Here is a 16,298-nt window from a genome sequence, read left to right on the forward strand (position 1 = left end):
TTCATGTTTGCTTTGCGCCTAATGCCAGTAAAAAGCTAACATGTTCATGCAGGCCCTGTCACTATATGGAGGTCGCCACGTAATGGCATACTCCTGGTGGCTTTGCCATTAAAAATACCATTTCACAATAAGAAACCATGTCCAAAGTGGCTGCACAATGTGGGACAACCTAGACACTTGAGATGCCCAATAAAAAAAATGGCAAGCCACAGAAAGAAATGGCTACACCAAAATGCCAGTCTAGCAACGTAATAACACATGTCCTGCCTACTTTATGATAGATGTCCAGTAAATAAAATAGTCATGACACAGTAATAAATGACTAGACTGGCTGCACCAAAATGTCATTCTAGCCACATAACGCATATCATAACTAAAATTGCATTTTTAGCTAAATCCCCCCTTCCCCAGCCGTCCCTCTCGCCCTCCCAACTCCCACCCTCTACCCCGCCAAAATCCACTCCTCTTCCCAGCATTACCCAAGCACACACACACACACACACACACACTCAAACACACACACAAACACACATTTACAGAACACTCATTCACTCATTTTAACATACCATTCACTCGCGCTCCTATTCACCGCACACTTACTCATTGACACCTGCACACAGTCCCCCATCCATTATGCACTCATTCACACACTCACTCATTCACTCCCACATTATGTAATACATATACACACTCCTTGCACAAATGCTAACACAATGAGCTATCATACAACAAACAACAATGCTTCCCTGACCGCTCTGCCTCACAAAAAGCAAGTCATACATCAGCCCCCTCCACTCGGATGTGAAAGAACACATTTGATTTTTATTAGGCTGATAGAAGAGGGAAGCTTTTCCTGAAACCAGCAGCTTTAAAGTTTTGCTGCGATTGTGCAAGCACATTTTTCTGCACAAACACAGTAAAACCTTAACGCCGCCAGTTTCAAGAAAGGCTTCCCTCCCCTCTCTGCATTAACAAAAAGCAAGACTAATGGCCCTCACTAGTGACTGCCAATGTGAAGGATGGCTGCCACGTTGACCTCATCTGATGTTATCTGTGATTCTGTTTTGCTTGTTCTCCAGATCCCGGTAACAAGAGAGAGACAGTGCCCATGAATCTCCAGGGGAAGAGCTGCAGAGCTCACTCAGTTCCATGGGCTGGGACCTCAGTGGCCAGAGGTTAGAGAGGGCTCCCTAGATCACTTGTCTCGCTTGGGGTAGAGCAGGCGAGGCCCTGGAGAGCTGTGTGTGGCTGCACGAGATACAGTACAAGACAGCGTATCCAGGTGAATGAACAATGTGATCAGGTTTTCACGTAGTCCATTCATGCAAGATTCCTTTCACTTCTAAACAATGTAATAAAAGCTTTTATTATTGCCTGATTTTGTGTTGTTCAATTTATTGATTTTGGAAGGATGAAAGGTTGAGTTGTGCATGCCAGCATTTAAATCTGTTAAGTGAAATCTTCCCCCATGCCAGAGGTGAACGCTTAACTTGTGAGACATCCACCTATGTCCAGTCCCAGTTAGATTTAGAAATCCAAAATGAATAATAAAAATCTATAGCTTCAATTGAAGAAAAGTATTGACCATACATGTGGCACTACTGCTATGATGGGAAGGTATTCGATTGATGCACTATCCAAACCTCTAATATTCTTTCAGCACAGCTTATTCCCCAAAAGCATCACAGCACAAGGTTTCAGAAACAGGTATGTTGGTAAAATGCACATTTACCCTAGGCTTGTGTGAGAAACTATTTAGGGTGTTCCACAAATGAGAATGCCACCAAGATATCACAGTTCCAAAGGAATTGACTTCCATCAGACTGCTCCATGTGTGTACAGGCATGTTTTGCTAATTCTCATATGGGCGAACAAGCAAAACATGTCTTTTCACCCATTTTCATGAAACGTGATTGGAGCATCACAAATAGTCTCTGATTGGTTCTTCAAAGGAGGCATCAGGATGCATAATGTAAAACCTTTAGGTTATGTATCCAGGGCCTTCGGAAGCAATGCATTATGAGCCATGCATGATGCCTTAATATCTAACCAGGGAAACATGGACTCTCTTACATTGTTTGAGCAGATGTCCAGCTGTAACATTTTTAACTATAAAGTCTCTTTGCCCTGTACACTGGACCGCCCTGGTTGCTGAAGCGACAGTTTTTCTGCCTCAATGAAATGTATGCAGTCTCCAAGGTAACCAGATGAGCAGAAACAGGAGTGAAGCAGCTATCTCAGCTGTCTGATTTTAGTGAAACAAACTGCACAATCTTCTTATACTTGGGTATCATGGAAAGGTGGCCACCCATGATCAGCGTAACATTTCAGCCTTCGATGACTGGCCTTGGGCATCATCTAAGAATGTACATGCCAAAATCTCAATCTTGAGCTATTCACTTTCAGTCTGTTTCTGTTCATCCATCCACTGACATAAACAAGAATGATGTGGAGGTGGTAAAGCCGTATCATCATCCACCTGTGTACGTATGTGTGTGTGTGTGTCATCATGCTGGCTGTAAAACATCGCTCTAAAGGAATGCTGCAATGTTCCTAGTGGCTGCTGGGGAAGGATAAACAACAGCAGAACCTTGTGATGCCCTTACATTTACCTCGTGGGTCTTAGAATTTAAATTCTGAAAGGAATCCACCTGAACATGTTTTAATAAGGATAACTAAAGACAGCTTGGGGCTCAGTCTGTGATGCCAACATTGAGAAGTCTCCCGGGATAAAGGCGTGATCGTGGGTGTGAAACAGCCAACAGGTCTAAAAGAGCATGCTGACACCATCACCATAATCCGAATTTTGCCCAATATACAAGACACCCCAGACTTAGTCTTCATTTCTGGATTGAAATCAACTAGGTGATAGTAAAAAAAGATGTTCTACCTCGACCAGTAGTTTTAGCTGACGGATTGCAGAGGATTATGTAAGCTTCCAGAAACATGGAATCGAGAAAGATATCCCAACATTGGGATACAAAGATGCCTTCTTCAGAAGATGTAAGACCACTTTTAATTGGAGAAAAATCAGCAGTGATATATGTGCTATACAATTTGAAGTGGTATGTAAGTAAACAAAATGATTGAAGAACAATACAAAAAACAACATTTAACACACATTGTAGCATTCCTCCTATATGTGCCTCCATACAACATTGAAATTGTGAGTTCTCTACAAAAAATGTGGGCCAAGGCTGTACCTCCAAAATATGGTGTAGTAGCTTATACCCTCAAAATATGGGGCAGTCTGTGGACTACTGCCTACTCCACAACTAGGAACAAGATGAAGGATGGCTGCCACTGACAAGGCTACTAACACCCTTGTGTGTACATCAGAAAACATCCGGCCCTATTATGGTGAATGAATGTACAAAATAAAGGTGATAAACAGCAGTGAAAAGAGCAATAACGAATCACCACAAAATAGAAAAAGGCAACCTGTAGCAATGACTACAAATCTTGACATAAAAATTATGCTACGATTTTACCTTGCATGAAAAGGGTGGGATGCTTGCAAAAAAACGGTGTGTGGGGGCATTCTCAGATGGGTAGTGAAGAGAAAGGGCTGTATATTCAGTGGGTGCTGTGTACTTAAAAACCTTGCCATCCCCTGAAGTGCCGAATTTCAATCGCAGGCTTTAGTGGAGCTATCACACACTTGCGCTCACAGACAGGTAAACATAGCCACACAAACGCACTGGTTGTTTCCTGCCTCAGTGGACTACCAAACAGGGATCAAGTGGAGAATGTTGTCAGCACATTATTTTAGCTCATGAGATGATGATGTCCTTGGAATTCATAAGCGTGCGCGAGAATTAATGCTTGGATGCTTGGGCATGTGTGCTTATGAGGACTACAGTCAGGGAAGCAGGACAGATCTCCATGCTGGTAAGATATCTCAGTGGGTTGAGCGCTCGCTGCTGTGATCTGAGCGTGATCTGCAGGTCGCAGCTTCGAATCCCGGCAAGGCCAACTCAGCCTTTTATCCTTCTGAGGTCGATAAATGAGTACCAATTTCAATTGGGTGATATTGTATGTAAATATGTGCTCTGTAAAGCGCTTTGGATTAAGGCGCTATATAAATAACACATCATTATCTCCATGCCTCATCATGAAGCTACACTGTCATGGCTGCAGTGCAAAAACACAAGTTACTTCGAATAACCTCCAGTCCCTAGATTGTGCAATGATTCCAGTATGTTTTTGAGGCTTCTCAAACTACGACTACAGAACATCAGCTACAATCTGATCATACATCGTTTTTAGTTTTTATCCACATTGTATTGTCTTCCTGTAATACTTGTATAGTATTATTTGTGTAATTGTTATTGATATTTTAATGTATGCTTTGATTTAAGTCCCACATATATATGCTAAATTATTCTGCTGATGCAGGGGCAGTTTATTGGCAGTCTTTGATTGAGTCAAGCAGGAGATCCTGGGTCGGTCAAGGCAGAACTTGAAATATAAGTCCTGTGCAGACACTAAAGGAGAGGCCGGTATATTGTGTGCACATTGAGGAATGCTCTCTTGGTAACAGTGGGTGTGACATTACGCCTAGTACAATCATTCTGTAAATATGCTAAATCATTAATGAACGCATTTTGTCTGATCTTATGAACACAAAGCAAATAAAACAATTAGAAACAAAAAAAAAATCAAAATAACTGAAAGTGCCACTATAATATTCAAAGTTAGACATCATCATTTTCACACATGGCAAATCCAACACTCAATTGGTCTGCTATATAGGTATAACCTATTCGGTATCAACTTTCAGCACCAAGGAGCCTCTGGGAGACTCACTTCTTATCCCAGAATAAAGTAATTTCTAGGAAAGAAAACCATACTTTAGGAGAATAATGCAACAGCACCAGAGAGAGATTTACAGTTTGAGAATGTTGCCATAGTTCTTTTATACCTTTGAAATTGTAATTGGTTATTTATAACACGCTTAATACCCAAGGGTTTCTAAGCACAGACCCGGGGATCGAACTAGTGTTACCCCGCATCGTTTTGCTTCCAAGGCGAGCGCGTTGCCCCTGAGCTATCTTCCCGAGACTTTGTCATAATCAGCTCATAATGCAAATACCAACAAACCTATCATGGCCATTCCACAAAGAAATATAGTCTATTTTTGTGCATATTTGCATCAATTAAAATATAAGACGGTGTGCCAGGTTATGGGAATGCAAAGACCCACTCCGCAAGTGACTCTTGAATATATCCTATCAACACCATATTTCAAGTGAAGCTGGAGAAAAAAGGTTGTGGTTCAATGTCCTACACCACGAGGAGGACTCTGTGCTTCAAAAGGTCTTTTGCCAGATAAGTCAGACTCATGAAGTTCGAATTTCTCCAGAATGGAATTACATTTGAAAAAAAAAAGTGGTTCTTCTAGGTCGCAAACACAATGTATGATAGAAATGTTTTATTAGAAAAAGTAATGCTCTGCATTCACTTTTGTTATCATTTAATCTTGATCAGAAGAATGTGTAACCATTTCAAGCAATACAGATTAACATTTTGGTCAATAAGCAATACATTAACAGGGAAAGATGTTTCTCAGAAGAAGAAACCCTGAGGTCCGGATCTTCACACTTAACTGAACTCATTAATAGGGATGAGCGAACTTCCACAAAAATTACCCACACAAATTCGGGGTCAGAGATCCAAGTGTTCAGAGACAGGTGACATTTCGCAGGCCATTTTTGAGGCTGCACCCTAGCCCCCCTTCGCCCACACGCTACTTCCCATGGCCTCCCTCACCCACACCCCAGATCACTGACAATGATTCACACTTCTAGAGCATGGGGCAAAAAAAATGTGATATTCCTCACTGTCATTTGCGACCTGTCATTCCCCAGTAGGGCAACGCAACGTTACAGATAAGGGGTGTACTGGTGACTTTTACTCCCTAAAAATAGGCAAATCCTCCCAAAAAATTTAAATAGGGAGTAAAAATACTCCCAACAAAAAATGGGGAAACAGACACATAGAACCTTGTGCGACTGCTTTCACCCTCACAGGTCAATGAATATATTTGGATCAGTAGTGCACGTAGTACAACAGGAAGACATTATCATTATTACTGCATGATTGGAAGCAGTAAACATGTCTCTTGTAATGTGCATGAATAATTAGATGCAAATAAATAATTATAATAACCTGTTTTTGAGACCTGAAACGTTTCCGGATGAATCTCTAGAAAAGTTAAGAAGGTTCATGGCAATCAAAACACCCAAAACTCGAGTCAAACGCATTTTGCCCAAATTAGTTCAACCACCCTTACTGATTGACCAGCTCTTAATCGTATGTAAGACGTGCCTGAATAACGCATGTCTGAGAATTAAAGGCAATGTAAGACTGCAAAGCGTGTTCTGCGTTTCTTTATTTGTTAGCAGCAAGGTGGGGCAAATATATTGGGCTTAAAGAACGAAATCGTAGGGATTTACATGATAGACGGGAACATTTGTTATGTTGTTCACTTCAACATTCAAAATGTTGTTTTACCAAACGTGGGCATGTTGATTGCTATATAGCAGTGTTGTAACCGAGTATCGTTGCATCGAATATGAGGAGACTTGCGTGTTGGTATTTGTATTTATGATACTGAACTCAAAGACAGTTTCACTATCCAAGGATCTTCTATAAAGCAGCTTTTCATGATTTTTAGATGATGCATTTACTGGACCTCAGGGGCCTTCCTGTAATATTCTAAACATGTATCTCTTTGGCACGGCATTTTGAAACCAGTGTAGGATGGGCCCTACATTTCCACCTCTGCCCTATGGGATTCTGTGTAAAATTAACAAGAGCAGTCAGCCCTTGTAGATTACATGTCATCTCTTATTGCTACAGTATCATTCATATTTCCAAGTGCTTTGGTGAGAAATTATTCCTGAATTAGAATTTTGCACAGGTTTTAGTTTAACTTCCGTTTAGCCAGCCAAAACAAAATATACTCTTGTCTTGGACAGGCTGAATCAAAGCCATCCCGGGATCATGTGATTGTGTGCAAAGCCTCTCACCAGAATCCCACAAAGGGACCTGGCCAGGAAAGCCGTTGAGGTATTAATTAGGTCAAGCATTTGGTAAATATTCTGGAATTGCGCAACAAGCTCAACCCCGCAGCTGAGGCCCCTTTGCAATTAGAGGGGAAGTGGAACAAAGAAGAACAGTGCTGTTGCAAGAAAGCCCATCAGCGATGTTAGAACTGTAGGTGAATAGCATGTGTAATTTGAGATCCCTCAATGCACATTTCTCAAGATTTGATGATCTCCGAATTTCGAAAAAGTGGGTGCTTACCAGCCTAGAGAAAAAGAAGTATTGGTAGCCTACTTCTCCTTGCTTAAAGTAGTGTCCCAGGAGCCCTGTGCAGACTTATAATGGGAGAAATACATTTCCAGTCTAGAATGCAGACATGCAAGAGAAGATCTACTGGAGATATCAGATCAGCATCTTGAACAAGGATGCACCGCTGTGGTCGTGCCCCAAGCAGAGCAACATGTTTGACCACCAAACGTCTGAACTGAAAGCAAGAGGCAATTTCTGGCACGTTTTTTTTCTCCGGCTAATCGAGTTTGTGTGGAGATAAAAGGCTCATTGAAAAACACAAAAACATTGTATTTAAAAACCTTTCACTTTATATCTGTGGACTTTTTTAGAAAAACCGATCTGGATGGGGACCTTGCGCATTGATATTATGCTGTTCACATGCCCACCTTTTTGTTATTTTTCTTTAGATTTCCATTCAGCTTGCAGGGTATCCTTCGGAAAATTATATGAATGTAAAATAGTAATTTATGTTGAAGTGACATGTATCATAACAATTTTGCACAGGATGGCTATCGATCAGCCTTAAGAGCCAGATTATGAGTCCTTGTGGAAAATACTGGGGAGTGATCAAAGGGTAAGAGCAATATTCTGCCTCCGTACAATGCAATCACACCCAGTGCTTTAGCATTAGCAAATCTCCTAATATGAAGATCTCCATAACCCACATCCCAAATGAAGGTTGCAAAAGCACTGTCCGACAAACAGGTGAAGGAGCAGGTAATATGCACATATTGTTGTCCATCATCAGAGTTGCTTTTAAAAAGTAAACACATTGTTTTTCTGTGATTGTCCTTGTCCATTACATTGCCTTTATATGATTTTGGAGGAAAAATGGCAACTTACAATTGATATTAGGACGTTACCAACAATGCCCATTGTATTTTGTCTGGCAAAGCTCTTTCATCTGAATCCGTCCTAACAAAACATATATTGCTATGCAATATCAACTAACGTCAAAACAATATTTAGTGGACAGTTCTTCAATTTTCTGCGAAGAAAAATACTGATGGCTGAACAACTTGCACGCCTGGCTGAGTTGATATCAATGTAATTTTTTCCTGGTCATTTACAGATTAAATTGGGCTCCTAGAAAAGAGGGTTCAACATTTTACAGATAATTAGATAACATTTGATTACTTATAAGAAATGGTGTGGAGGGTACTATCATTAAACTGCACAACATTTATTAAATCAAAAATATTGAAAGAACATCCAGCCAGCCTATGACTTTTATTATATGAGTTGTTCACCTCTTATGGCTCTTTCATTTTTTTATTTATTTATATACAGGGAAAAACAATGCTCTTTTGATCGCAATAGAACATACAATAGATAAGAAATTAGATTTGACCGGAAGCAGTGAGCTTCTTACAATGGGGGTGAGTTCGAGTGGCATTCTGAACTGGTTGTAGGAGGGAGTAAATGGAACAGTCACCAGGGACAATACATCAGTGGACTTCCATAGATTAAGGACCATCAACATTAGACATTTTTAAAAGCAGGTAGGCGGTACTGCCGGCTAATTGAAAACTTTAACACTGTAGCGGAGGTACAAGGACTTCATTTTATAGAGACTGCTATGGAGGCCCATAAAATGCTTTTAGATCTCTGTATTGCATAATCAATCATGTTAAAAACAACTCCAAATCCCAATTGTAGACGGCCATAAACAATGAGTAACAGAACAGTTTAACCCCTAATAATCCATTTACTATAGAGCCAAGTTGGTCAACAATAAGGAACGTACCACTCTGAAACAGAATAAAGATATGCATTATATAGGAGATCATGTGACACATGGAAAACAAAGTTTGATAACTCTTGGTTGCAGCAAGATGATAGTATTGTGTTGTACCACAAACCAAAACCAGCACAGCAGCCATACCCATGGAAGGAGGGCATCAACATTCATGAAATCGATCAGAATGAAATTCACTCTTGTAAAAATCTTTTTTTGTTTGATTAAATACAAGTAATAAAAGATTTTTTTAAAAAAGTAATCATGATAGTTATATCATGAAGCCTCCAACAAAGCGATGCCCCCAGTTTGGAAATGCAGAAATACCACACACAGATCCATATGCAGGCTTAGGGGGTGATTCCTTCAGAATAACAAGGCAACATCTCAGAGACAACTTCCTATTGTGTGCTTCCTGCATCTTTCTCCTTGGAAAGGCTCCATTCAGCATCCAATTATTTCATCACCTTCTCCTGTGCCATTTCCACACTACCCAGTGAGAAGAGGGGAAGAGAGAGAAATAGGGAGCACACAAGTTAGAAAACAAGTGACATTGTTATTAAAAGGGACATATGGATTGTGAAAAGAAGAGCAGATAGATGAAGCGATACAGAGTGGGGATGAGAGAGAGGCAAACAGTGACTGTGACTGAGTGAGAGGCTGTGCTTAGGAACAGTCTGACTAGGATGAAGGGCTATAACTAAAATAAAGTAGAAGAAATAGAACAACAGAATGGGAAGAAGGAGAAAGACTAGTAAATAGGCCAAGTACAGAATTAAAGAGAATGAGTATGATTAAGAGTATGATGGAAGGGAAGGACTAGGAGGGAAGAAGGGCTCAGACTAAGGACTAGGACAAAAGAGAAGGACTATGAAGACAGAAAAGGACAAGGATGAAGGATGGTTAGGGAGTTGAATGTCTAGTATGAAGGAATAGGAGAAAGGTAAAGTACTGGGGAGTGGAAGAAGTACAAGGATGACAGATTACGGCAAAGGAGAAGGACAAGGGTAAAGGAGGAGGGCTAAGTTAAAGAAGAAAGATAACAAAGAAGGTGAAGGACTAGGAAAAATGATAAGGTATTATGATGGACTAAAATGAAGGACTATGATGCCAGGGAAGGACTGTGACAAAGAACTACAATGAAGGACTTATATGAAGAGCTATGATTAACGAGAAGCTCTATGATGAAAGGTAAGGTCTCTGACAAAGGAGAAGGACTATGTGGAAGGAACAGACTATGGTGAGTGACTAAGATGAAAGAGACACTCAAATGAATATGGAAAATGACTAAGACAAAGAACTATGGTGAATGGAAAGCACTAAGACAAAGGACTGTGGTGAATGGAAAGCACTACAACAAAGGACTATGGTGAAGCTATGTTAGAAGGGAGAAGTATTAGTACAAAGGAAGTATGATGAAGGAGAAGGACAAGGAGAAAGAACCATGAAGATGGCGAAGGACAATAATGACGGATTATGGTGAAGTACTATAACAAAGGAAAATGACTAAGATGAAGGACTAAGTTGAAGGAAATGGACTATGATGTTAGAGAATGTTTAGGACAAAGGAGAAGGATTTTGATGAAGGTAAATGACAAGGCCCGTGATTTAGGACTATGATGAAGGAAACTTAATATGGCAAAGGACTATTCTGAAGGCCTAAAAGGAGAGAGAATGAATAGAGCTGAAGACTTTGATGAAGGTGGAGGTCTATGATGATGAGCTATGAGGAAGAATAAGGACTAGGCAAAAAGACTATGATGAAGGTTAAGTTCTATAATGACAGATTGTGTCGAAGGATTATGACAAAGGAAAATAACTATGATGGAGGAAAAAGACAAAGATGTAGAAGAGTGGCCTGGACAAAGGAGAACAATGACAAAGGAAAGTGATATGGCTTATACCGAAGGCCTTTGAGGAAGATTAGATTAATCACGATGATGAAGGACAATGACAAAAGATATGATGGAGATGGGCTACGATAACAGAATAATATGATAGGAAAGGACCATGACAGACTGTGATGAAGAAGAAGAACAGGACAAAAGAGGAAGCCTATGACAAAGGGCTATGATGAAGGAAGAGGTCTGTGACAATGAAATAAGATAAAGAAGGAGTATAATAAAGAAGAAGAAAAAGCACACAGACAAAGGATAAGGACTAGGGTGATGGAGAAGCATACGCACAAAGGAGAAGGACTATGTGAGACTATGACACAGGTGATGGACTATGATGGAGTAGAACAAAGAAGGGTGAGCGGAAAACATACAAAATGACAATCACCTATGCGGTTCATGGATATCAATAGCATTGCCAGAAAAAATACCAATCAAATATTATTTTTTCTCTTTAGCAATGTTTTTACCACAGGGTGGTGGTCAAGGGTACATTGTTGCATTCTCATTCAGCATTCTTACAGAGTTACTTTATCATTAGGACTGACCACACTAATGTGTAAAATATTGGTTCTTGAGGGAAAGAACACATTAATTCCACACTTAAAACACATTGTGGATGTCTGCTTTGTTGACAGGCCGTTCACTGAGTCTGGCTGAGACAGGCATGGTAGGCATTTCTATAAAAGATCCAATGACAACAACAGAAAATAATTCTCACTGTGGTCACATGGGTACAGACATGAGAGGGCCCCATGGGTATGATTGGCCCCAAGTCTTTTTGGGGTATATAACAATATAACAGGGACATGTCTTCTTTACAGAATTTGATTACCAATTATTAAGAGAACTTCTGAGAAGCAACACCTGATACCACAGTCAATACATATTTCTTTTTCTTTTTTTCTGAGCACGTCTAACGATGATACAGCACCAAAAAATTATAAAACAAGTTATGGTTTTCAGTAATTCTGCCATCTATTAGTTTAAAAAATAAACGGATCATTTTGAACATAAAAGCAAATATTGAAAATGATATAACATACCGGAATAAAGGCCTGGTCCTCTTGGACAACGTTGGAAAAATCTTCTATCAACGGGGGCCCATTTTTATAAGAGACCCATTATCTGTGAAAGGGTGTTAGTATTGTGAACCAGGAACACAAAAATGTTTTTTTCTTGAATCGTTTGTTAAACACACATCATGAGCATAAGTCTGAAGGAAGGTTCGGACCCCATTGATCCCGACAAACTGGGATGTGGGAAGGGCATTCAAGTTGCAACTGGATGAATTAAAGAGCTGTGCCTCCCGCCATTCACGAAGCACTAGGACCAGCAGCAGAATGACAAAGAACAGGAACATGAAGGAAACCACAGAAACGGCGATCACCAGATACAAGGTGATATTGGATTTAGTGTCTGTGGGAGGTGACGAAAAGGTGCCCAAATCAGCAACCACTTCTGTGAGGCTGTAGGCCAACACTACTGTGATGGTGACAGAAGAAGAAAGTGGAGGCTGCCCGTTGTCCTTCACTGAGACTACAAGCATTTGCTTTATGGTGTCTTTTTCAATAATGTGGCAACCTGTCCTGACTTCTCCAGTGTGGAGACCTACAGTAAACAGGCCCTGCTCTGTGGCCCTCAGCAGCTGGTAGGAGAGCCAGGCATTCTGCCCAGAGTCCCCATCAACAGCCACCACCTTAGTGATCAGATACCCCGGCTCAGAGGAGCGAGGAGCCATCTCCACCCCAGAGGAGCCATCCGTGGGGGCTGAGGGGTGTACTATTTCAGGGGTCTTGTCATTCTGATCCAGTATACGAAAAGCAACAGTGACATTACTCGCACAAGCTGGAGAGCCGCCATCCAGAGCATTTATTTGGATCTGAAACTCTCTGAACTGTTCAAAGTCGATGGACTGAAGTGCATAGATGATGCAAGATTCAGAGTTAATGGAGATATAGGTAGTCAGAGGCTGATCGTCAATAAGTCCATCAGCGATGGAGTAAGTGATCTTCCCATTCTGTTCCCAATCTCTGTCTGTGGCCTGGGCTCTAAAAATGGAGGCTCCTGCAGGTGTATTTTCCATCACATAGACAGTGTATGATAACTGATCAAACAGTGGCGCGTTGTCATTTTCATCTGATATCTGCAGGTGGATGGTTTTGCTTGTAGAGAGCGGTGGATTCCCTTTGTCTGAGGCAGTAATAGTGATATTATATTCCGAGACCTGTTCTCTGTCCAGGGAATCATCAGTCACCAAATTGTAGTAACTTCCATAAGACTTCTCCAAGTGAAAGGGCAGATGATGCGGGATCGAACACGTCACCTCACCGTATTCCCATGCATCCCGGTCATAAACCTCTAAAAGGGCAATAATGGTATCCCTTGGACTATTTTCCATAACCTGATTGAGCAGAGATGAGATTAATATTTCAGGGCCATTATCATTCATATTAATCACCTCTACTAAAACTTTACAACGTGATAAACTTTCACCATCTGTGGCCTGAACTTCGAGGTCATAATGCTCAGTTCCTTCAAAATCTAGAGATTTAATTGTGTTTAATTGTCCAGTTTTGGAATCCATGCGAAACGTTTGTAAAATCTTTTCTGCAACTTTATTGAAGGAATAGACCAGTTCTGCGTTTGCTCCCTGGTCCCTGTCAGTGGCTGTGATTGTCGTCACTACAGCTCCCTGCAGTACGTTTTCCAAAATGCTTATTTTATAAACGGACTGATTAAAGACCGGGGCGTTGTCATTAACATCCAGAACAGTGACCCGGATCTGCGCTGTGCCTGACCTGACCGGGTCTCCTCCATCCACAGCTGTGAGGGTCAGCTGGTGAGTGTCCTGCTTTTCCCTGTCTAGTGCATTCCCAAGAACCAGTTCGGCAGAGGAGACCCCGTCAGACGCTGTGCTAATATCCAGCGTGAAATGTTTGTTGTCAGTGAGTTCATAGCGCTGGAGAGAGTTTTTCCCACATCCGGGTCATGCGCGTCGGGAAGAATAAAGCGCGCACCCGGTGGTTTGCTCTCTATGACCTGTAACACAATCTGGTAGTTGAGAATGCGGGTGAATTGTCGTTGATGTCCTGGATCTCAATAGCCACTGAATACACTTTCATTGTCCAGCAAACACGGGATGCTCTGCCCACACTGGTCTTCTCTGTCAATGCATGCATTCGTGTATAAATGTCCGTTTTTTTCTATTGAGAGTAAAATGTTGCTTCCTACCTCTGGACACGATGCGGGCTCCCCCTTCTGATAACTCCTTGGGGTCCATGCCCAGATCCAGAGCCACGTTTCCCACAAAAGAGCCTTTCTTCATTTCCTCGGGAATGGAATAACGAAGCTGCCCACATGCGGCCCCCCAGACTGCCAGCATTGCAGCAACGAGCAGCAGAGGGGCCCGGGGGCAGCAGCCTCTCGGTGTCTGAGCCATGGCAGACAGATGATTGATGGAATAATACGCTAGAATATAATATAGTAATGTGATATTTTCTCTGAGGAAGAGGAGTGCACCGAAAACAAACGAGATGTGGAGTCGGTGCCTTCATGCAAATTCCGTCGATCCTTTGCTCGTCCTTCAGTCTTCTGTGCATTATTTGTACCGCGTGATCTGAGGGATTCTGGTTCTGTGTCTCTAAGGTTGATGAACAGCGCCGCTCAGTGTTACTTTTGCGAAATGCAGCAGCAGTGAACAATAGCGTCCAGCCGCGCAACGTATTTGTTTCACAAACCATGACATCAATAACTCAGTGAAAACAGACAGACCTAAGTACCACCGTGTAAGCGAAGGTGCGAGGATAGCGTGCAGAATATAACGAACAGTATAATCACACACAAAAAACCTACATTCACTCTTGTGTATAATTCCGAACGCAGTTATATGTTTTAGCCCAGAAGACTGGGGCACATGATGATTACTAAAGAAAAAGCCAGTTTAGGTGAATGTGCCGTGTTATTACTACTGTTTAACTTTGGGGGAAATGTGCTGATGCAATTATACCATTAGTCCCTGAAAAACGGCTTCCAAACCAGCCTTCCAGATATCAGCCACGAAAGCACATTTCGATGTACAGAATCATGTGCCCTTATTTGGAATGACGGGCATGTAATATAGACGACAGTGTTTCTGCTCACACGGAGTGTCTCTTTTAATGGAGAGGTTTGTTTCAGCCGTGATAGAAGGAATACAAAAGGCTGAAGCATTTGGCATCCTGCAAAACTTGAAGAAGCACCATTTTCTGAAGGTGATAGGGCCCGTGAAGGGGGATGCAGTATCAACCCAGCCCTCAGACCACCGTTGCCCATGGAGCCGTAACATTCATGACTTGTGTGGGGCTAAACTACCTCGGCCTCTAGGCACCTAAACCGCGACAGAGGTTAGGAGGGTGGGGTAAAAGCATTCCATCGAGGTGCTTATTCCCATACTTGCAGGTTTTCCAAGATGGTCTCTCATTGGCTATTGTCATTGTGAGGGTCAGCTAGCAATGTTAACTTCACCTGTCATTTTCTGTGATCCTGCTTTTCATTTTCTCTAGATCCTGGTAAAAGTAGGGAGTGGCTGTCAATCTCGCAAGGAAAAGCGTTAGAACGTGCTCTGGGGCTCCCTGGTTTATTTAACATATCTCTAGTAGAGCAGGTCATTGGGGGGTTGCTATGAGGTTGCGCCAGACAGTGTCACACAATGTAACATGTACATAATTACGCCTTATGGATATAGGCTGAGGGTCATACTGGGAGATATGGGGTCCCAAAGACAGAGTTAGAGGTCTGTGCAAATCAACGGCATTTAACCAGGTATAGAGGTCCATAACTTCCGGTATGGCCCGAGGGCAGGGTCAATAAACCTATTATGACCTGTGTCACACCTAATATTATATAGCATTGTTATTCATTAACTGACCGCCCAGATGTTTTGGACTTTAAACCCCAAGATCCCTATCCTAGTGAAGGATCATGGCAGTTGAAATCCAAACCATTTGGGGGTGGGTCACATATTGATGCCCTTGCCATATGTGAGTAAACAGGACTTTCCAACAATGTAATCGTTCTGGGAAGTGGCTGCAGATCCTCACAAAGCTGCAACAGATATTGCCAGGAAGTGGAGGAGCAGGACGGACAAGGAAGGAGGCTGTCTGCGACGGGGAATTAGCAGAGCGATGAGCAGTGATGGCTGGGGACAAAGAGAGAAGAATGGGTGGTCCTGAGGGCTGGAAGGTGGCCAAGATGAACTCCAGGTAAGTTGGAGGTAAGTAATGAAGGGACAATCTAATGGCTAATCAAGAAACTCCAGGCTATACCAGCTAATATGGCCCAAC

The 16,298-nt window shown here is 41.8% G+C and overlaps 1 protein-coding gene and 1 pseudogene across 5 annotated transcripts in view; both read right to left on the reverse strand.

The window, feature by feature from the left end:
- LOC138582666 (protocadherin gamma-C3-like) overlaps positions 1-16,298 on the reverse strand; it is a 1,158,828-nt gene that overhangs the window by 980,024 nt on the left and 162,506 nt on the right. The gene's annotated exons all lie outside the window — the stretch shown is intronic.
- Positions 8,078-14,554, reverse strand: LOC138582664 (protocadherin gamma-A6-like; annotated as a pseudogene).

This window comes from Ambystoma mexicanum, chromosome 3q (assembly GCF_040938575.1).
Source record: "Ambystoma mexicanum isolate Mex_15411 chromosome 3q, UKY_AmexF1_1, whole genome shotgun sequence".
Taxonomy (NCBI): domain Eukaryota; kingdom Metazoa; phylum Chordata; class Amphibia; order Caudata; family Ambystomatidae; genus Ambystoma; species Ambystoma mexicanum.